Below are 19,969 nucleotides of genomic sequence, written 5' to 3' on the forward strand. Positions count from 1 at the left end.
GTATATATAAGAGTATATATAAAATATATAACAGTAAATTATAAATTACTCCCTTATAAGTTGCACTTTTCTAAACTTACTCCCTTATAAGTTTTTTTTTAAAAATTACTCCCTTAAGTTGACCTCAGGCCAAAAGTTGCTACCATTTTCGAACTCTGGGGTGTATTTCCGTCACTTTTTGAATTTTCCCTCCATTTCTCTAAACTAATGACGAAAATGCCCCTGTGATTCCTCCACCCTATGTTAAATCACCCATATTCCTCCTTATCTCGGTCAACTGCCCCACCAGCGGCCACCCCATCCCTGCTCTCCGACACCCCACCAGTCGCCACCCCATCCTTAGCTTGCTCTCCGACATCCCACCACCTGCCCTTCTCCCCTGCCCTTCTCCCTAATGAGAATCTCACCATCCACCTTTATTTAATCTTTCTTGCCCCGATTGCGTTTTTTGCCGATAACAACCACCACCGGAGAGCGACGTCCTCAGCGATTCAACCACGAAAAATAGTGACGAAACCAGTTTCAAGCTTTAATTTTGCCGACAACGTCGCCGGAGATATTAGCTTATTGAATTTGTATGTGCGTCGTTTTTGGTAGATCCAGCGTTTTGAATTTATGTTGACTTACGGTGGGGCCGGTTGGGATAGTCGTCGGAGAGCCTAGAGGTAGTTGGGGTGATGACGGTGGTGGAGGTTGTGCGGTGGTAGTAAGGTGGATCTAGGAAACGAGGAAGAGAATGAAGCTCAAGAGGAAGAGAATGGGCTGGGTAATTTTTCAAAGGGCAATTTCGTCCCTTTACTTAATTTTTCACCCGAGAACTAGCTTGATAGCAACTTAAGGGAGTAATTTTAGAAAAAAAACTTATAAGGGAGTAAGTTTAGGAAAGTGCAACTTATAAGGGAGTAATTTATAAATTACTCAATATATAATAATAATAATAATAAAATAAAAATATAACCCGTACAATTTAGTTAACACAAATTCTCATTTGTGACCGGTACTATTCCGTCACAAGCATGTGACGGGCCAAATGTGATCATTTTATGAGAAAATGTAACCATTTTTTCATAGGTAATATTTTATGAACATTTTATGGGTTGTTACATTTTATCAAAAAGTTGTCACATTTGGCCGTCGCAAATTGTGACCGTCACCATGGGCGGACCCAAGTATAAGCTTGGTGTAGCAAATGCTACACCAAAGAAAAAAAATTGTAAGAGAAAAATTCAATTTGCTACACCATGATTAATTATTTACTACTCAATAATTAATTCTTTCAACAGTAATTATGGTCTTTATACTCAAAAGATGCGTGGGTCTTTCTTAATCCCCAAATTCAGCCTATTTAATACACCTACTTCATTGTTCATTGATGTTTTGTAAAACGTTTCAGTTTCCAAACTAATAATCTTTCTTTATCAATCTCCTTTTCGTTCTACCGTACACTAATACTTCCTCTATTCAACTCCACTCTACCACTTTCCTTTTTCACGTTTACCAACACATGTTTTACGCGCTAAATATCGTTAGCTACGTATTTGCAAAAATTATAAAAGTTAGATATTTTTAATGTACTCGTAAAGACGAATCAAACAAGATCCCACATGAATATATTTTTACTTGTGTATCGAGAGAAAATTGAAATTGAATACTCACCCATGAATAGTGTACGAAAATGAAATTGGTAGAGTGGAGTTGAATGGAGGAAGTATCAATTAGCCAGCCAAATTTCCTAAATTAACAGTTCTCACTCTCCAAAACGGTATATTTACTTATTTTAGTGTCATGTAATATTTCAATTAATTTGAACAATTTACGAAATATTTTAAATAATATTTTGACTAAATTTTTCATTTTTTGGAATATTTTCTCGACTTTTCATTCTTGTTATCACGTGATTATATAAATAAAATGTCGGTCAGAAATTGAATTAATGCAAATTCATTGTGAGAGATAAATTGTTTTGATAGTAATGCACATTCTCTTCTCAAATACGATCACTAATTCATCCTCAGCATGAAATGCTCGCCTTTTTCTCTTTTACATAAATATTTATTTGTTATTAAATTATAAATTACTTTTAAAAAATAAATATAAAAAGAATGTATATTTGATCGATCTTGATTCGAATTTCAAAATCTAAGAGTGAATTTAAGTTTTGAACATAGCGTGAGCTCGATTTAAATCTAGTCATTGTTAATGACGTTCAATTAGTTAGCCACTATTTTTGTTAACACGCTAATCTTGCTACACCAAAAACAAATCCTTGGGTCCGCCCCTGACCGTCACAAGGGAGAATTGTTGGTTAGTTAAAATATAATACTTGCTATGAATGGTATGTGTTTATGTAAGACTTTGGGAGTGGCTATTGCATTATGTTTATGTCCATATAGACCTGTTAAAGCTTGAATCTACTCGGCCTAGTTTTTAAAGGTCAAAGATCCGTAAATTCTAACCCGCGATTGGAAATGAACCGTTATTTAGAGTTAATACTGGACTCGTTCCGTTCAACTTGTTGGGTCAAAGATAAGTCAAGAATATTATTAAAATATTAATATTTTATATTTCCTTTGAAACAATAAATAAAAACATAATTTTAAAATAAATTTTATATCAATTTTTTGATCATTTTAATAATAAAACAATTTTGTCTTTTAAAATGTTTTAATATAAATATGACATGTAATTAATATAACTATATTATTAATATTAAATGAGATGTAATTTTAAACATGATGTTATTCGGCTGAAAAAAGGGTAAAATAAAAGACGTTATAAACGTTTGTTTACATGTTTTATGTCCCTTGCCAAGCCAAAATCGGACACGTATTTGACATGACCCGTATTCTTACCCGCTCACTTAACAGGTTTATCAGTCCATTTCTTATCCAATATGTCCGTTTGATTTTTTTATAGCAACTTATATTTTTAACGAAAATTTCCCATGGTACCCCTGAATTTTGTCAGATTTCCTATGGTACCCCCGAGGTTTCATTTTTGTGCCTGTGGTACCCTTAATGTAACGACCGTTAACTAGAAGTTAAATTCTGATGATGTGGCAATAATTAATAAATTAATAACTAATAATAAATTTGAAATAAAAATAAAAATTTGAACATTTCCCATGGTACCCCTATGTTATATACATTTTTTTCCCATATATCCCCAAAGTGTACAAATTTTTCCATGGTACCCTTGAATCATTAATAAATGGTTTTAATGTCCATGTCCTTCCCTAAGATCAATTTTGATTTACGTTACTCTTCACATATATGGACCCCATGAAATCATTCAAGTACCTCATGACATTATTTGAGAGTGAGTGAAGGCCAGAAGAAAGCCAATAATAAATTTGATGCGCAAACACCTTAGTCAAATAAATATTCACAATAGCATTCATGCATTGGTCTTCGCTTGAAACTATCATAACTCACTCATCTCTTGAAATTAACATGCCCAACCCATACCATTTTAAAGCTTCATATGTTAGCTTTTCACCTCCAATAGGAACTCTACACATTAAAGTTTGAGAAGTACCAGGTCATGTGTGAAATGTTCATGTAGCAGCAACATTGAGGCTACATATCTCTTGGCTCGAGTGAACCAATTTTTCCCACAATGCACCAAATGAAAGCTAATTGAGTTATCTTTCATTTTTAATTTGAATCACATATTATAGGCCTCTAGATTGTGAGATATACTTGTTTCTTTGCTGACATTGTAAGATAGTATAATACGATATAATGAGGTGATTATTATTAATGAAACGGTTACATTATATAATAGACCGTCTTGGAGGATAATCCAAGAATAATCCTAAATATCCTAAATGATAATATTATGATAACCATAATATTATCTTTCCACATAATAATATATTTCCTAATATTCTATCCTATCTAATATTCTCTAATACACCCCCTCAGTCAAAACGGTAGTAGACGGACGCTTTGACTGAACTAAACCATAGTTGATAATGCCGTTGTAGATGAGCCAACTCGTTCTTTGTCGATGCTTTACCCATATGAAGTGCCTTGCGTGTCTTGATCATGCCTATTGGAAAAGCCACAATAATAACAGTAACAAAACAAAGGCGCACGAGAGTCGAAACAACTCGTGAGACACAAACTAACGTCAAGGTGCACGAGGGCCGAAGCAAACTCGTGAAACACCGACAATTAAAAAAAAATAAAAATAAAGGGTGCACGAGGGCCGAAGCAAACTCGTGAAACACCGGTACGGTGAGGGACGAAGCAAATTGATCAACCGTACAAAATAAAATAAAAATACAATAAAACTAAACCATAAACAAAAGCACATATCCAAGAGGCACTTCGATCCTGTCGCGGTAGTGGTTGGCCATGCGGGTCGAAACCGGCGGAATCAGACCACCCGACCCTTAGGCAGGGGTGGTTGCTGGGGCGAACCTGAGACGGACAAGGAGAAGGCAATAATGGGACATGGCGGAGGTTTAGAATGGTGGCGATTCTTAGAAGCAACATGGCGAGAAAGGTCGCCGTAGCAACAATAGACAACCGCGGCGGAGGTAACGGCGGCAATGGCATGGACGGAGGCAACGGCGTCATCGACGGAGGCACACAAACTTGAAGCACAGAGGAGGGTAGAGAAATTTATTTGGTCCTAATATTATAATATAGTCCTAAGTGTGATGTTAGGGCAGGGAGGGATGATGGCCGGATGTGGATTTTGGTTGTTGTGGAGGATGATGGTTGGATGTGGAAGGGGGAATATGGAGGAAGGGGGTGAAAGGTTTACGGGAGTGAAGGGAATGGGGACTTTATTGTTTTATTAAACTACTTTATTGTATTAACTAATACGGAAGCCATAAAAGACGCTGAATTTGTTATGCCCGCCGGAGATGGATGATATAAGACCGCCATCTCCGGCCAGCGGGTTAAGCACGAGGTTGTTGCAGGCGGAAGGATTTTTGAGAGGAACGATTTTAGGCTGATACCATGTAAGATAGTATAATACGATATAATGAGGTGATTATTATTAATGAAACGGTTACATTATATAATAGACCGTCTTGGAGGATAATCCAAGAATAATCCTAAATATCCTAAATGATAATATTATGATAACCATAATATTATCTTTCCACATAATAATATATTTCCTAATATTCTATCCTATCTAATATTCTCTAATAGACATGTCAAAGGGAAATGCAGAAAATCATTTTGCCTACTCAACTTATAATGCATATATTTGGAGTTGTAGAGCAGCTACGAAAGTGATTCAGAAACTCGTGTTTGGCTAACATCTCAAGCTTGATAGCCACGTAAATATCATGAAAAGTTAGTTAGTAAAACTTGAGATATGAAGCTTGAAAAACAGGCTTGTTGTATTGAACATTCTAAATGCTCAAAAGTTTATATTAATGACCTAAGGGTACCGTGGGAAAAATTTTACACCTTAGGGGTATCTAGGGGAAATGCATAAAACATAGGAGCACCATGAAAAATGTTCAAATTTTTATTTTTATTTCAAATTTATTATTAATTTTTAATTTATTAATTATTGCCACGTCATTAAAATTTAACTTCTAGTTAACGGTCGTTACATTAAGGGGTACCATGGGCACAAAAATGAAACCTTGGGTACCATGGACATATTCTTAAAAGCAGGGGTACCATGAAAAATCTGACAAAATTCAGGGATAGCATGAGAAATTTCCGTATTTTTTTTAAAGCTATTACATATTTGATTATTATGCTTTAATAGATTAAACTATTATAGAAAAAAAAAAAAAATCTCATGAAAAAAATTAGAAGTTCAAACAATCTATTATATTTTTATCTTCGAGTGTAACTATATTAATTTTAAGTTAATTTTTTGATAACAATATTATTTTTCAAGTATAACAGTTGTTTTAGACAAATTCTTGAAATTAAAACGGACCAAATGTCACCATTTTTTTAATAACATGTAAATATTTTATGATAAATTGTTGGTTCATGTAAGCCGCACATCTCACTATCCATTTTATCCATTCATTTTACCCTCAGTTCCAGTCATGAGTCATCTCAATCAAACTCTCTCCTTCTCTTCCTCAAACTAAGATTATCATCAATCTTATGATTCTCAATCTAATCCTTTACTTGTAAATCTTACGGTCAAAAATGTTTCAGAGTCTAGCGATGATTATACTGCATTCTATCTTTGGCATCTTGTTCATGTACATTGCTCCTACTGAAGATATTCTCAGAAATAGTGTGAGGGTGTGATTTTTGGTTCTGTCCGGTGTCACTACTTTGATAGATTCTCATAGAAACAGTTCTTCCTTTTCAGGAATATTCACGCCTGTAGGAAAGCACAGGTGTGATTCTCTGACTGTCTTTGACATTATTGATGGTAATTTGGGAATGTGGTTAAATTGTAAAAGTTTGCATCTTTAATGTTTCTTTTTATTCATTTGATTGTTTTTAGCTCGCTTTGTTATTGCAAAGTGTTGGAAGATCATTTTTTTTCCCTGGGTTTTAGAATTGTTATTGCGTGTGCCGTTAAAAGAAGCTGGGATTTTGGGAGACACTTAATGCTGTAGAGATATTAGCAAATTTCTGCTCGTTTTCCGTTGAGTTAAAGCCAGCAAATGCGAAATTGCATTACTCCCCTGTCCCGGTGATTTGTTGTCCTTCTCCATTTTTGGGTGTTGTCCTTTCTATTTTAAGAATGAACTTGATGAGTAATTTGATCATTTACACTAAATTTGTTCCACTTGTCATTTAGTTATTGGCCTTTTCCTCTTTCCTTGGTCTTTGTGCCAAAACCAAAGGACAACAATTGACCGGGATGGAGGGAGTATGTCATTAATGACTTAGACGTTAGTTTAACAGATAAAATCGTGAACAGTGATACTCATGTACGTATGAATTAACACCAAATTTATCTTTATAGCTAACCTCTATATACACTAAAACATGGTGTGGTGCTAGGAATAGTGGCTTCCGACAAGGAGAAACGGTTTTTATGTAGTCTTATATGTACTAAATCTCATATTCTCATCTGTTAACTATGATAGGCGAAAGGTTCAAACTCTGGTGAAGGCATGATAAGTTCTCATTTTTTTTAATTATTACATAGATACTGATTACTACATATATAAAATCCCTTATCATTTGAATGTGAACAAAAGGGGTTTTCTGTAATCAGGAAGCTCGTCACTTCCTTCCCACCTCACCCACAAAACGGAGAATTTACTTTCTATGAATGTCTCCATTTTTTTTTTGTTTTTTTATATAGCGAGGCTTGCTTCCTGCAAAATCAAATTTATAAAAGCTGCAAATGGAGAAAAACAGGTTGTTATTGATCGGCGGGGATGAAAATTGCAAGTTCAAAGTCAGAGTATCAATTAGGAAGCTGCTAAAACAATGGTTGGCTTTGAGGTTTTCTGTTGGTCATTTACTTGTCTCAAGAGGTCAGGTAGTCCTAGTTGGCCTCGTTATGGTTGTTGATCCGTTGGATTTGAGTTGGAGTAGTACGTTTACAGTTAACTCTTAAGCTTCTCCCTGAGTAATTGGAAATGTATTAAAATGAAATTTATGTATGCACCGTGATATACCCTCTCGGAACACAAAATTTTAAGAAGGTGGCCTTATTGTAAGATGAAGTGAGGTTTCTAGGTTTGGGGGGTTAGGTACTCACCTTGATAACAAAATACTGGAAACAGAGTCTTAGGCACCATGGTAACGTGACTGAAGTTGTGCTTCAAATTCAAGGATAAGATTGTAGCATGTTGCAGTTAAAGGAATTGGTGACAATGTTGCTCTTGTGAACACATGTTAATGTTTAACATCCACTTCTTTAGTTCAGTTCATATTCTAAGTTCATATTAACTTAGAAGCTCTTAATCTCCTGAGTACGTGGTTTATTGCTCAGCAAATTGGCATCATATTTAGATGTTCATATACACTGTCATATAAGTTAAACTCAGAATTTTGCATTCTACAGGAAAATGCAATCGTTATCCATTCAATAATTGGTTGGAAGTCAACAATTGGAAAGTGGTCCCGTGTCCAGGCGAATTGAAATTTTCCATACTGCTTTTAAATATATCTGAGTATCTAACATAAGGACATAGGCCTAGAAGCAGAATTGATCATTTATAAATTTAGTCCCTAAGAAGTTAAGAACCTGGTCAGTATGATATTAAAACAGTGCGTGTTTGGTTGATTGATCGCACTTCTGGTGTTTTCGAGTGCGTGTTTGGTTGATTGATCGCACTTCTGGTGTTTTCGAGACTGAAACTCAATGAAATTCTTAACCAGGTTGAAAACACTTTTAATTATGTTAGCAGGGATTGCTCCTAAAGGAAATGTTGTACTACCTGATGTCAGTAAAGAGCAAAAAATGGGCTTGAAGCTGAGGAAAAGGTGGTGGATGATTCTGAAAGTGGTAAGTTAGATGCTATGAAATGTGAAGATAAAGGAGTTCATGCACAAGAACCACACGGAGTGAAATAAAGTGAACAGAAGGAATCCAGTGCCCCAGAAATGAAAGTTTTGTCAAAGAGAGAAGCAGCTATACTTCTTCAGTCTCTGTATCGTGGATATGCTGTGAGAAGATGAGAACCACTGGCACAACTCAGACAGATGGCTAATCTAAAAGAAGAAACTAGCAAAGTCAGTGAGCTAATAGACAAATAGCTATTGGTTTGGTGATAATGAACTTGCTGCTGAAGTTGGATACGATACAGGTATGTGGTTGAACATTAAAAGTTGTTTTTTTAGAATCTTAGCCCTATTGATGTGGCGAGATTCTTTGTTCTTTTCTGCCATTAATTTCTGTGTGTATTTTCTTATGTCTCACTCGCCTATTTCACGATGTTTTCACACATCTCAGAAGTGCAATTATGTGATGAATTAGTGTGTCATCAACTCATAGCCGAGTAACATTGTTTAGGTTTAACAAAATCAGGTAATGTACAATATTAGAAGTGATACAGTCTGACACAGCACAATCAGGCACAACACTGACACACCTGAGGTGGAGAGGCTGAGATCTTCAGATTGAGTTCAATGGCGTCAATTAAGAGCAAGAAGCAAAAGAGGATGAAGAATTTAGAGGATAAAAAGTATGGGGAAGGGTGAAAAACCTATTGAAGTCAATAAAAAAATTTACATTGGATTTTAGTTGTCTGTACATGATCAAGTCATAAAGTAGTGATGAGGGATTGTTTAGTTTGTTTTGACTTTTCTTAATAGTTTTTCCTTCACTATAACACTACTTTCAATCAATTTTTTTTTTTTTTTTCCGTAAACATGACTGAATAGAAGCATCTATATAATTTATATAAGACGAGCTGTGTCCATGTCTGCATAATCATTCCAAAAAATTGTTTCACTGAGTTTGCATGTCATTTAATTCTATAGAGTATCGGACACACTCATCACGTGTCGAGTTCGAGCATGAGTAACATAGTTTCTAACTCACATAGAAAGATTGTCGAAAATTTGTTTATGCTACGATTTTTAGCTGCCAGACCTATGATCATTAATGCAGATATTAGCGAAGTGATACAATCAGCATTAGGATTGAAATTTAGACTTCATCTTTCTGGTCATATGGCGCTAAATTTTGATGCATTGGAGATTGGAGAGGCATACTAGGCATTGCACACCTGATTGTGAATTTAGGGATTTATTACATGACAACTTGTTGGCTGCTAGTCTGCTACAGGGAATGAGTAGTGTAGTATAGATTCATGGTTTTTGTATACGTGCGTGGTTATCCAGATTCCTGAGTTTGCTTTCTCCTTTGTAGTCTAGAAAAGGACGAGGGGGGGGGGGGGGTTAAGGTTGTTTGGTCACCAAAAATAGGAGGGAATAGAGAGGGGAAGGAAAGGGAGTGGGAATGGAGGATGGTTGTTTGGATACAATTTCCCTCCAAATCTTTCCTGTGGTGGAGAGAATTTGATTTGCCTTGGAGGAGGGACAATGATCCCTCCAAATCCCTCCCCCTCCATTTCCCCTCTACTCCAAATGTTATCCAAACAAAGGATTTTGTATCCTCCCTCCCCCTCCCCTTCCTTTCCCTCCAAAACCTTTCATCCAAACAAGCCCTATTTTTGTATCCAAACTCCAAGGACACTGTAGAGCTGGTTTGGTGGAGGAGCGGTTTGGAGGGAAAGGGACGGGAGCTAGAAGTTAAAATTTCTTTTTTTGGTTAGCAAAGAGAGTTACAAGGAGGAGCGAAGGGGGAAGGGAGGACCGGAGGGGAATGAAGGGATCTATTTTCTGTCCTGTCCTGACCTCCCTTTCCTTTCCCTTCACCCCTTCCTCTCTCTTCGTTCCTAAAGTTATATCCAAGAAACCTTTTAACATTAGATGAAATGAGAAACAACAGGTAAATTCATGGACACTAGGAATCTATCACAATCAGTTGTACATCTCATGAACTTTCTACATGAAGAATGCTTATATACAATGCCCCATTTGCCAACCGTTGGGACCATATCTATGTACATAGTTTCTGCATGCACAACCCTTTAGTAATGGGAAACAGACACTATACTCATGGAGTGGTGCAATGTAGGGGTAAGGTATACTCTCTGTTCCTATGATGTCATGCCGTTACTTAAAATTTGTGGTCTGATATGTCCGAATCGCAAACTATAAATTATGTTCTAGATTGGGTCGACGATTACATTATAATCAGCTTTCTTCCTGTTATATTTGTATTTTCTTTTCTTGTGTTTAGCCTGGCTTAATAAGTAAGTCGAATTTTTGCTGATTCGTTGTGTGGAAAAATCGTCTTTTGCAAAGCAGTATCTCGTCTGTTAACTAGAAAGAAATAAATATGCTGAGGTTTGACAGATGATTGAGAAGTGATAAAAACCTTCTGGAATCTTGGTTACAGGTGTGCTCCCATCTCGAACATGGAGCAGAGGACCATAATGTATGACAAAATGGCAAGGGATTTGAATGAGAATGCGGTAGCTTTCCTAAAACACGGCAAACTTATCAGTCACTTTCACTTAATGAACTTTTTATTGTAAAATTGGTAGTGTAAGTTGTAACCCCTAATCAAAGGTAGGATCTTAAGGTGGTTGTATCTTGTGATTGTTTTTTTTTTTTTTTTACCCCTACTTGTTCCTTTTTCGGCAAGTATGTAACAATTCAACTCCTATTTGCAGCCCGCTAATCTGCCAGTGCGAGCAAATATTTTGTATTAAGATCCAGAATATTCAGCACCACTATCGTATTCGTATGTATTATTTGGATTAGTAGTGTCCTCCTCCAGTAAGGCAAGATATTATATTAGTATAAATAACGATGCTGATTTTTTAATGAAAATAGACGAGAACTTGAGAATTTATAAGTGTCTTAAAACGATGGGGTTGCAATCGGTTAGAAACTGTTTGTTTAATGCTTTGCTTACACATTATATTATCATTGTTATTCAGGGTGTGTTTTTCATGATACAACTAGTGAAATGAATGGCAATGGAGTATTGGTTTTACATTTGAGTTGCTTTAAAAGGGAAAGCACCCTTTAATTGGATGTATAATATGGGTAATATTAGATTAGTAAAGACTAATCATTTAATCAAGATGCACATATACAACACACATACTATTACAATTTTATGAAGTCAACCATTAACATAGGACTTAGAATTTGGGACATGGACATATTTCGGAATTTTAGTAGTCGTAGGTACGATGTACGGCAGTGGGTAGTTAGTGAACACAACAATTCGATCACTTTTGTTTCGTATAAAGGTTTGTCCTTATTTTCGTACAATTTTCAACCGGAAAATGTCTCCAGCCTTCAGTCTAAGTTTCACTAGTTAGCAGCCATTTCTACTTTTAAGATTTTGTAGGTGGACATCTCTCATATACAGAAAATGATGTCAGGTTAAAACAGAGTTATTGTAGACAATAAATCTGAGGTTCGAATTCTTCTTTCCTTTTATTGTAATGCGACTAAGTGCGCGCTTTATAGACCAAAAAAAAAAAAAATATCGTTCTCTTATCCTTTGACTTAATGACATATAATATTTTCTCACTAAATGGTTACATTCTTTTAAAAAATGGTGACATTTAATCCGTCTTATTTTAGAGCGTCTGAAGCAAAACGGACTATATTAATAAAATCTACAACTTATATTAATAAAATAATATAAATCTACTATTCATCCGTCTCAAGAAGCGTCTTGGAAATCCAAGACTGATGCTCAGACTCTCAGCTCAAACCCACTACTTTATCCAAGTCTGAATCTGAAAATCTGACGCTAAGACCTCATACCCCTCTTCATAACCCGTTAAACTTAGCCTAATCTCCCGCTATATACTCGTATATAACTCTAGATATCAAACCGCCATCTCCATCTCAATACTCAGTTTACACACAAAAAAGGGAAAGGGAAAGGTAAAGTATCACGCTCCACAAATGCCCCGCCGCCCACCGCCCGCCCCCACCGCCCGCCGGCCGCCGCCCACCGCTCGCCGCCCACCGCTCGCCGCCCGCCGCTCGCCGCCTGTGTTCGCCGTCCGTGTTCGCCGTCCGTGTTCGCCGTCCGTGTTCGCCGTCCGTGTTCGCCGCCGCGGTATGTTCTTATTTTTTCCCCAAAATTTCGATTATTATTATTTGATTGAATTAACTGATTAATTTGTTAATTGTATTTGTGTAATTGTAGGTTTGTAACTGATTGATCAATTGTCTTTTTTTTTTTTCTCAAACCCTAAGTAATTAATTCGGTTCAATTTCTGTATTTTGTATGAATTGTTTCAGTTCATTGCGTGATATATATGATGATATGGTTAATGGTTGTATCGGATTGATTGGATGTATAGAGTCGATAGAGTTTAAAAATTGATGATTGTATGATTCCAACTTTCTAACACCGTGTTGAGTTGGATCAACATGCCAAAATACATTGATGCGATTGAAATTAAGACAAATAGAAAAATGCAACTGTTATGCTGGGTTCATCTAGGTTGCAAATGTAGAACTATGATGAATAATTTCATCTAGGTTAGATTATATTATATTTGCATTTTAATTTGGTATTAATACACATAATCGTGGAGTCCACATCTAGCCATCGTGGCTTGATTGATGATCTTCGCTACTCGCATAAATTGCTTGATTGATGTAAGAGTTGTAATCGATCGCATTCATTCATGAATTATGATCTTGAGAAAGTTCTGTTAGGAATTATAGCGGATTTTAGGGTAAATGTTAACAGATTAGAAACGAGGTTTGATACGGCAATTTTGTGGTTAGTATAAAATGATTGATGCACACCGCGAGTATTTTGTTATAGTCTGCCGTTTGTTATCTACCTTAGATAATTGATTTAATCATTAATTATCTTTGCCTATGATTTCTACCAATCAAACAGTTCTTTACCATCACATTTTTTCTCTCTTTCTTTTCAGATGGTTCATTACCATCATCATTCATCAAAAACGCCATTAAAAATTCCTCTCAACCATCACTAAACTAAGTTATGGTGGTAGTAGATGATATGGTGGTTGTCGATGAGCGGTATGGTTGTGGTTGGTTTTGGCCGAGGAGTTGTTGAAGGGCGGTTATCGTTGGCTCATTGGACTGATTGGCTTGGTTTTAGTTGTTGAAATTGGGTGTTAGATCTGCCAAAGAGGGGCAGAGGCTAGAGTCAACAAAAACACGGCCTGGTTGTGCAGGGGCGACAAGAGGTTGGTCGGAGGTACTACTGAGAGGTGATTGGGCATTGGGTTTGGGCATTGACATGAGTTTACTAATCATGCCATTTTTTTTAATCACATTTTCACAGTTTCATTTAGCATTTTAGCCTGGGTTTGGGGATAGAAAAGATAGGAGTTTTTTACAACTGGTTTTGTTTTGTAATATCCATGATTTTACCTCCAAATTGATTTTATGCAATCAATTGTTAAGATTGGAGGAATAGAGGAGGATGCACAAATAACATTATACCTCCAGTGGTACAATAGCATCATACAACCCAGTTATATCTTATCGAGCTTATGTGTAATTTTATTGAGCTTTCTTAAAGTTAATTTCTTTTATGTTTAAGTGAGTGAATTCAGAAATTTTATGGTATAACTCGACTTCTTTAAAACAAAACTCGACAACTTTATTATATAGCTCGAGTTCTAGAGCATACAACTGGGTACAACTGGTTGTAGGATCTATTAACTGGAGGAGGATGAAGATGAAAAAAAAAAAAAAAGAAAAAAGTAAAAGCAAAAGTGGGACCTTTGAATGAAGTTAACCCACAATTCTATTAAAAGACGAGGGGTGTAATAGTTGAGTATAATGTGAGTTAAATTATAGTTTAGAGTAATTTGAGAAGGACGTCAATAGTTCAGAGTATTCTCATTAAATAACACTCTTATATTAATGGTTAATATATCCTTTTTACTATATAAGATTTCTTCTACAAATGGGAAGCCCCATAATGTAGAGTTGTAAACTGTTCAACGAAACTGGAAAAACGGTGAGTTAAGCCTGATTATTGTTCTAGACACTTATTGAGTAAAATTCTACTTAGTTCATGATGAAAATTCAACATGATCCCAAAATACGACACCAATCTGGAAAATTTATGCGAGTTTGGATTGAGGTTTAGTGCATTCGCAAAGGTGGGGTTTTCCATATTAATTACTCACAACTTCTTGGGAAACTCTCCAAATAAACACAAAAAGTGACCTATATTTTTTGGGAGACCTCCCCTAAAAGTAAGATTCCCAAATGATGAGAAGGTTGATGTAACAAAGGGGAGCCCGATATGAGAAAAGAGAAGGTATATAGTGAGGCAATCCATTGCCTTTGCGAATGCTTTAACAACCCATTTATTTTAAAGGGTTGACACACACGAGTGAGTCAGTTTGAGTTGAGCTTATTATCCCAAAACTGAATAACCTAATTCTTAAATTAACCCGAATTATTCTTATCCCTCGTTAATATATCCCAAAACTGATAATTTGATGATTTTACATATGCATTTTAAATAGTTTTGTAGTAAATCTAACCAATTATATTCAAACTTTTTTTGCAGGATACAGGAACGGCAACATACTACATACTACGACTACACCCTCACTCTTTACACCCTCACTCTTTATAATCTTTCTGTTTAACTTGTTTTATTCTCCCTTGATAACATAATCTTTTTGTTTATCTTGTTTTATTCTCCGTTGATAACTGTTTGTTGCTAGTTTGTTTTTCCTTTTTTTACAGGTAACAAATATTAGGAGCCTCACATTTTTCCGAGCCTGAAAAGGTACGTGTCTCATCCTACATTTTAACTAAATATTTTTGCATATATATAGTAACTAAATTAAACCGTTGCGGTTAACCGCTTTTGCTCAGCCCTACTAGTCATCATGTTTATCTTATATCATTAATTGTATTTCTTTCTTCTTCTTGTTAAGCCTTTGGAATTGCCAAGAAGTACTTGAACATATATATTCTCTAAACTCTTGCATTCTTATTCTATGTTTTTCAATGTAACTAATTGTTGATAGAATAAACGATTAAACACAAATAAGGAAAATATTAACTCGACACTTTCTAAGGTTTATTCTTTCAATTCGGAGCGGTTAACCGGTTTTAAAAGTTGTCATTTTCTTGCACCGAATCCGAACCGAATTAATTCGGTAAACCGGTTTTTTTTTGAGAATTGAAACCGAATCCGGAAACCCCTGACTTGTTTTTAAAAACCTAAGTTTTCCATAATAAATGTTCAAAGTTCATGCATACAATTTTAAAATAAGTCTTTATACCTAAAGAAGTCTTTATACCTAAAGAAGTCCTAAAATACAAATAAAGTAAAACACATACAAATTAACTTGAAAGGTAACAAATTACATAACAAATTGTCCATAATCTAGAACCCCAAAACAGAATAAAAAACTTGCATCTTCGAAGAAGACATCAACCATCCGTCTCATCAATAACCATAAGAGGTTGTTGTAACACCAAATCCGCCATATCTACAATTTTTAAGGAAAACGAAAGCAAAAATTAGATATTCATATTAACACAACACAATAATGAGTTAACAATTGAAATGTAAAAAAACAACTACAAAACAATGAGTTAGCAATTGAAATATAAAAAACGAACTTGCCTTTGTCTTCTTCAATATTCTCCATCGCAAATAAGATCTCTTCAATAATCATTGGAGTATGGGAGAAGCCAATCTTGGGCACATATAAGAGCTTCCACCATTCTAGGGTTCAAACAAGTACGAAACGAATCAAGAACCCGACCTCCCGTGCTAAAAGCGGACTCTGATGCCACCGTAGAAACGGGAATGGCTAGCACATCCCGAGCCATTTTAGCAAGTATAGGGTATCGTTTTTGGTTATCCTTCCACCATTGCAAAATATTAAGAGTAGAGTGCCTACTTTCCCTATCATCAGTCAAATACTTCTCCCATTCACTTTTACTCTCATTCTCTGCCCCACCCATTTCCATTTCAAATTTGTTCCCCAAGAGAGCACCAAAGTTAAATGTATCATCTTGATTATTAGTTTGGGGGAATATATTAGTAGTGGTGGAAGAACTAGATGCACTGTTTGAAGTTTTAGGAATAGAGGAAGCATAAAAATCAAAGAAAGTCTCAAAGAAGTATGTAATATTCATGGCGAGAAGACGGCCTTTATCATTACCATATATGGTTTTAACCATCCATTCCACATAAGTCATTTTATATCTTGGATCGAGAATAAGAGAGACAAACAAAAGCAAATTGAGATTCTCAATCTTACCCCAATACTTGTCATACTTCAACTTCATTTTAGAAGCCATATTCTGAACTCCTTCATCCTTGTGACTAAGATGTTGAGAAATCACTTCACCAACCCCAAATATAATCTCCACATAATAATTACTAGTAACATAACGACTACCGGACAGCTTTAATGTTGCATCATAGAAAATTTTCAAGAAAGGCAAAAAGTAAGACACTTGTTTCCACTCATCAATTGTAAGGTAGTCACCAACCTTCTTCATTTCCTTTTGAAGATTAGAATCTTTTACAAGCAAACACCCAAAAGCCTTCTTAAATTTTATCGCAATATCAAGCATTAAGTAAGTGGAGTTCCATCTAGTTTCAACATCCAAACATACAAGACTCTTACACTCTATTTTCTCTTCCACAATACAAGCTTGAAATTTTTCCTTTCTAGCGGGTGAAGCTTTCACATATTTACAGAGAGTACGGATTTTAATAATTGCATTCTCAAGATCATGCAAGCCATCTTTAACAACCAGATTTAGAATATGAGCCGCACACCTCATGTGTAAATATTTCCCACCCATAACATCACATTCTGAGTTATTAAATTTTCTCCTCAAATAATCAACTGCAACATCGTTGGAGCTAGCATTATCGACCGTGACTGTCAAAATGTTCTTTAAGTTCCATTCACTCAAGCATTTCTCAACAGTTTTACCAATTATCTTACCCGAATGACCAGAAAGTTGACAAAAGTTGATGATTCTTTTATGCAAAACCCAATTATCATCAATAAAATGAGATGAGACACATATAGGCTAAATTTTGACCCCATGTCCAAGCATCTGTGGTGAGACATACCCGAGAAGAGAGTCGACCAAAGAAATCATACAATTTTTTTCTTCCTTCAATAAATAGAGCATAACAATCTCTAGCCAATGTGAATCGTGAAGGAATAATAAATTGAGGGTTCATGTCTTTACAAAAACCTTTAAATCCGTCTTTTTCAACACACATAAAAGGCAATTCATCAACAATTACCATCCTAGCAAGTGATCTCCTAGCAATTTCGTGATTAAAAGTCCATACTTTTGGAACACTGATAGTTTCAAATGGAACCATCATCATTAATAATAGTGGTCGTCTCAATATTGATCAACTTTTGTCTCTTATCCACATTAGTCGGGCGCTTTTGGACATCTAACAAGATGACCACTTAAATTACTTGTCCCATTTTTGGAAGAGGACGCAAAGTTACGATTACAAATGAATTGCACTTAGCAAAATTAGGTCGTCGATTTTACTATAATGACACCAAACTTCGAGGCATTTTTCTTTTATGAGAAGAAGACTCACCCCGACTTGTACTTGGAACTTTAGGAGGTCTGGGTGGTTTGTTATTCTTTCGAGACCGTGAAGCTCGACGATGAGAAGTTTGAACCTCATCCTCTTCACTTTTGTCATCCAAATTGATCAACCTTTCATTATCGTCATTCTCATCAAAACTCGATGACATCTACAAAAAAATTTGAAGCTTTAGATGATAATAAAGCAGTAGCTAAACTCGATGACATCTACAATAAATTGATCAACCAATCCATAAGTTAGAGACTATTTCTAAAAACAGAAGACCACCATCAAGAACGCCAAGACCACAGCAAAGTGACAAACATGAATGTTGTTGCGGTTATGTTAAGAGTTAGACACCATTAAGATAAAAATCGTGATGTGGCTTTAGCCCTCAACCTCAAGTCGCGCAAATCGACATGTCAACACTTCCAATTTACAAATCTCTATCAAGCAAATAAAAAGGAATATTGGAGTGGGGATGCATGAATTTGAAAAATCTAAAAAAGAATAAAGAAATCTATAAACCCTAACAATGAAAAACAAAGTAAAATCCGAATCAATTATACAATCAAACTAAAACATAAAAATCGAAACAAACAAATCATCGAGACCGAAACAATGAAAAACAAAGTAAAATCCGAATCAATTATACAATCAATACACAATCAAAACAGTAAAAATATATGATTAAAGACGAAAAAAAGATCAATATGATGTATAAAAGGATGAATATACAAACCTTAGTAGTTAAGAGCTCGAAAATTCCAGTGAATTAATGGTAGATCCGGGAGTTATTTTGAAGAGAAGAAGAGGAGAAGAGGAAGGCTGCGTTTGGTTTAGGAATTAGGGTGGTCTCAAATGAAAAATGAAAAAGAGTTGGGTTTGGAGTTGGGTAACTGGGTTTACGCATATTTGGTTTGGAGTCCACGTGTTTTTCTTTTTTTTTTTGAAAATTTTAATTTTTATTAAACCGGTTTGAAAACCGGGCACCGCTTTCGATTTAGTGAGATCCGTATCCGCTCCGATTCAACAATAAAAATACGGTTCGGACTTGAAGCAGGAAAAAACCGAATTTTCGGTCACCTTAAAACGGTTTTCGGTTCGGATCGGCTTTTTTTGCTCAGCCCTAATGATGAGTACCTAATTTTCATGCAGATGCCTCCGAAAAAAGAATTAGAAGATGAACTATTATCACAAGAGCAAATGGTCGCCATCATCTCAAAAATCAAAAAAAACGCAACACCAGCAGTTTCAGGAGCTGTTGGCGAAATATTCAAAATCGAAAAATCCTTGGCCGTGAAAAGATCCAAAGATAATGACAAAGATCTTGAACAGTATACGGTGATGCATGTTTTTAAGCCATACAACAATACAATTTTTTCAACCTCTTATTATGGTATAATACACTTTAACTCGATTACTAATTTTCTTTCGGTGGAGCTACATACTATCAACCAACTCAAGCACCCAAATATAATCAAATTTAGAGGGAGCTGTCATTATAAAGCTTATAATTACCTCTTCTTGGAACTCTGCCATAGAAACTTGATCGCCGCAATTAAAGGTAGTTAGAAAACTTACCTCATACTCTCATCGTCATTGATAGTCATTGCGGGTAGGGTTGAGTACGGATCGGATATCCGATCCCAACTCAACTTATGAATAGGATACCCGATCCGAAATTTCAAATTTCAAATTGTCAATATATATTTTACAAATCTGTTTTGACGATTTAACCTTTAAACTTGGTTTTCACACTTCTCTAATTTTCATATTAGTTACAAACTCACTTGTTTTGTTTACCATTTCTCTGTTTTCTTTTCCTTTGTTTATTTACCTTTGAACGTATTGGTCGATTCAAAGATGATGATTTATGTTAGTTAACCCCAACCTATGTTGGTAC

At 35.5% G+C, this 19,969-nt stretch overlaps 2 long non-coding RNA genes across 2 annotated transcripts; both read left to right on the forward strand.

Annotated features, from left to right (window-relative positions):
* The first annotated feature begins 5,995 nt into the window (after positions 1 to 5,995).
* On the forward strand, positions 5,996 to 11,218 carry LOC141591455 (uncharacterized). The gene is made up of 3 exons (XR_012520858.1): positions 5,996 to 6,343; positions 8,321 to 8,719; positions 10,882 to 11,218. It is a non-coding gene; the product is annotated as an uncharacterized LOC141591455 (long non-coding RNA).
* Positions 11,219 to 12,485: 1,267 nt separating this feature from the next.
* On the forward strand, positions 12,486 to 19,404 carry LOC141591459 (uncharacterized). Its single transcript, XR_012520877.1, has 3 exons — positions 12,486 to 12,573; positions 15,031 to 15,255; positions 19,222 to 19,404. It is a non-coding gene; the product is annotated as an uncharacterized LOC141591459 (long non-coding RNA).
* The last annotated feature ends 565 nt before the right edge of the window (positions 19,405 to 19,969 follow it).

The sequence above is a fragment of the Silene latifolia genome, chromosome 7 (assembly GCF_048544455.1).
Source record: "Silene latifolia isolate original U9 population chromosome 7, ASM4854445v1, whole genome shotgun sequence".
Classification (NCBI taxonomy): Eukaryota; Viridiplantae; Streptophyta; class Magnoliopsida; order Caryophyllales; family Caryophyllaceae; genus Silene; species Silene latifolia.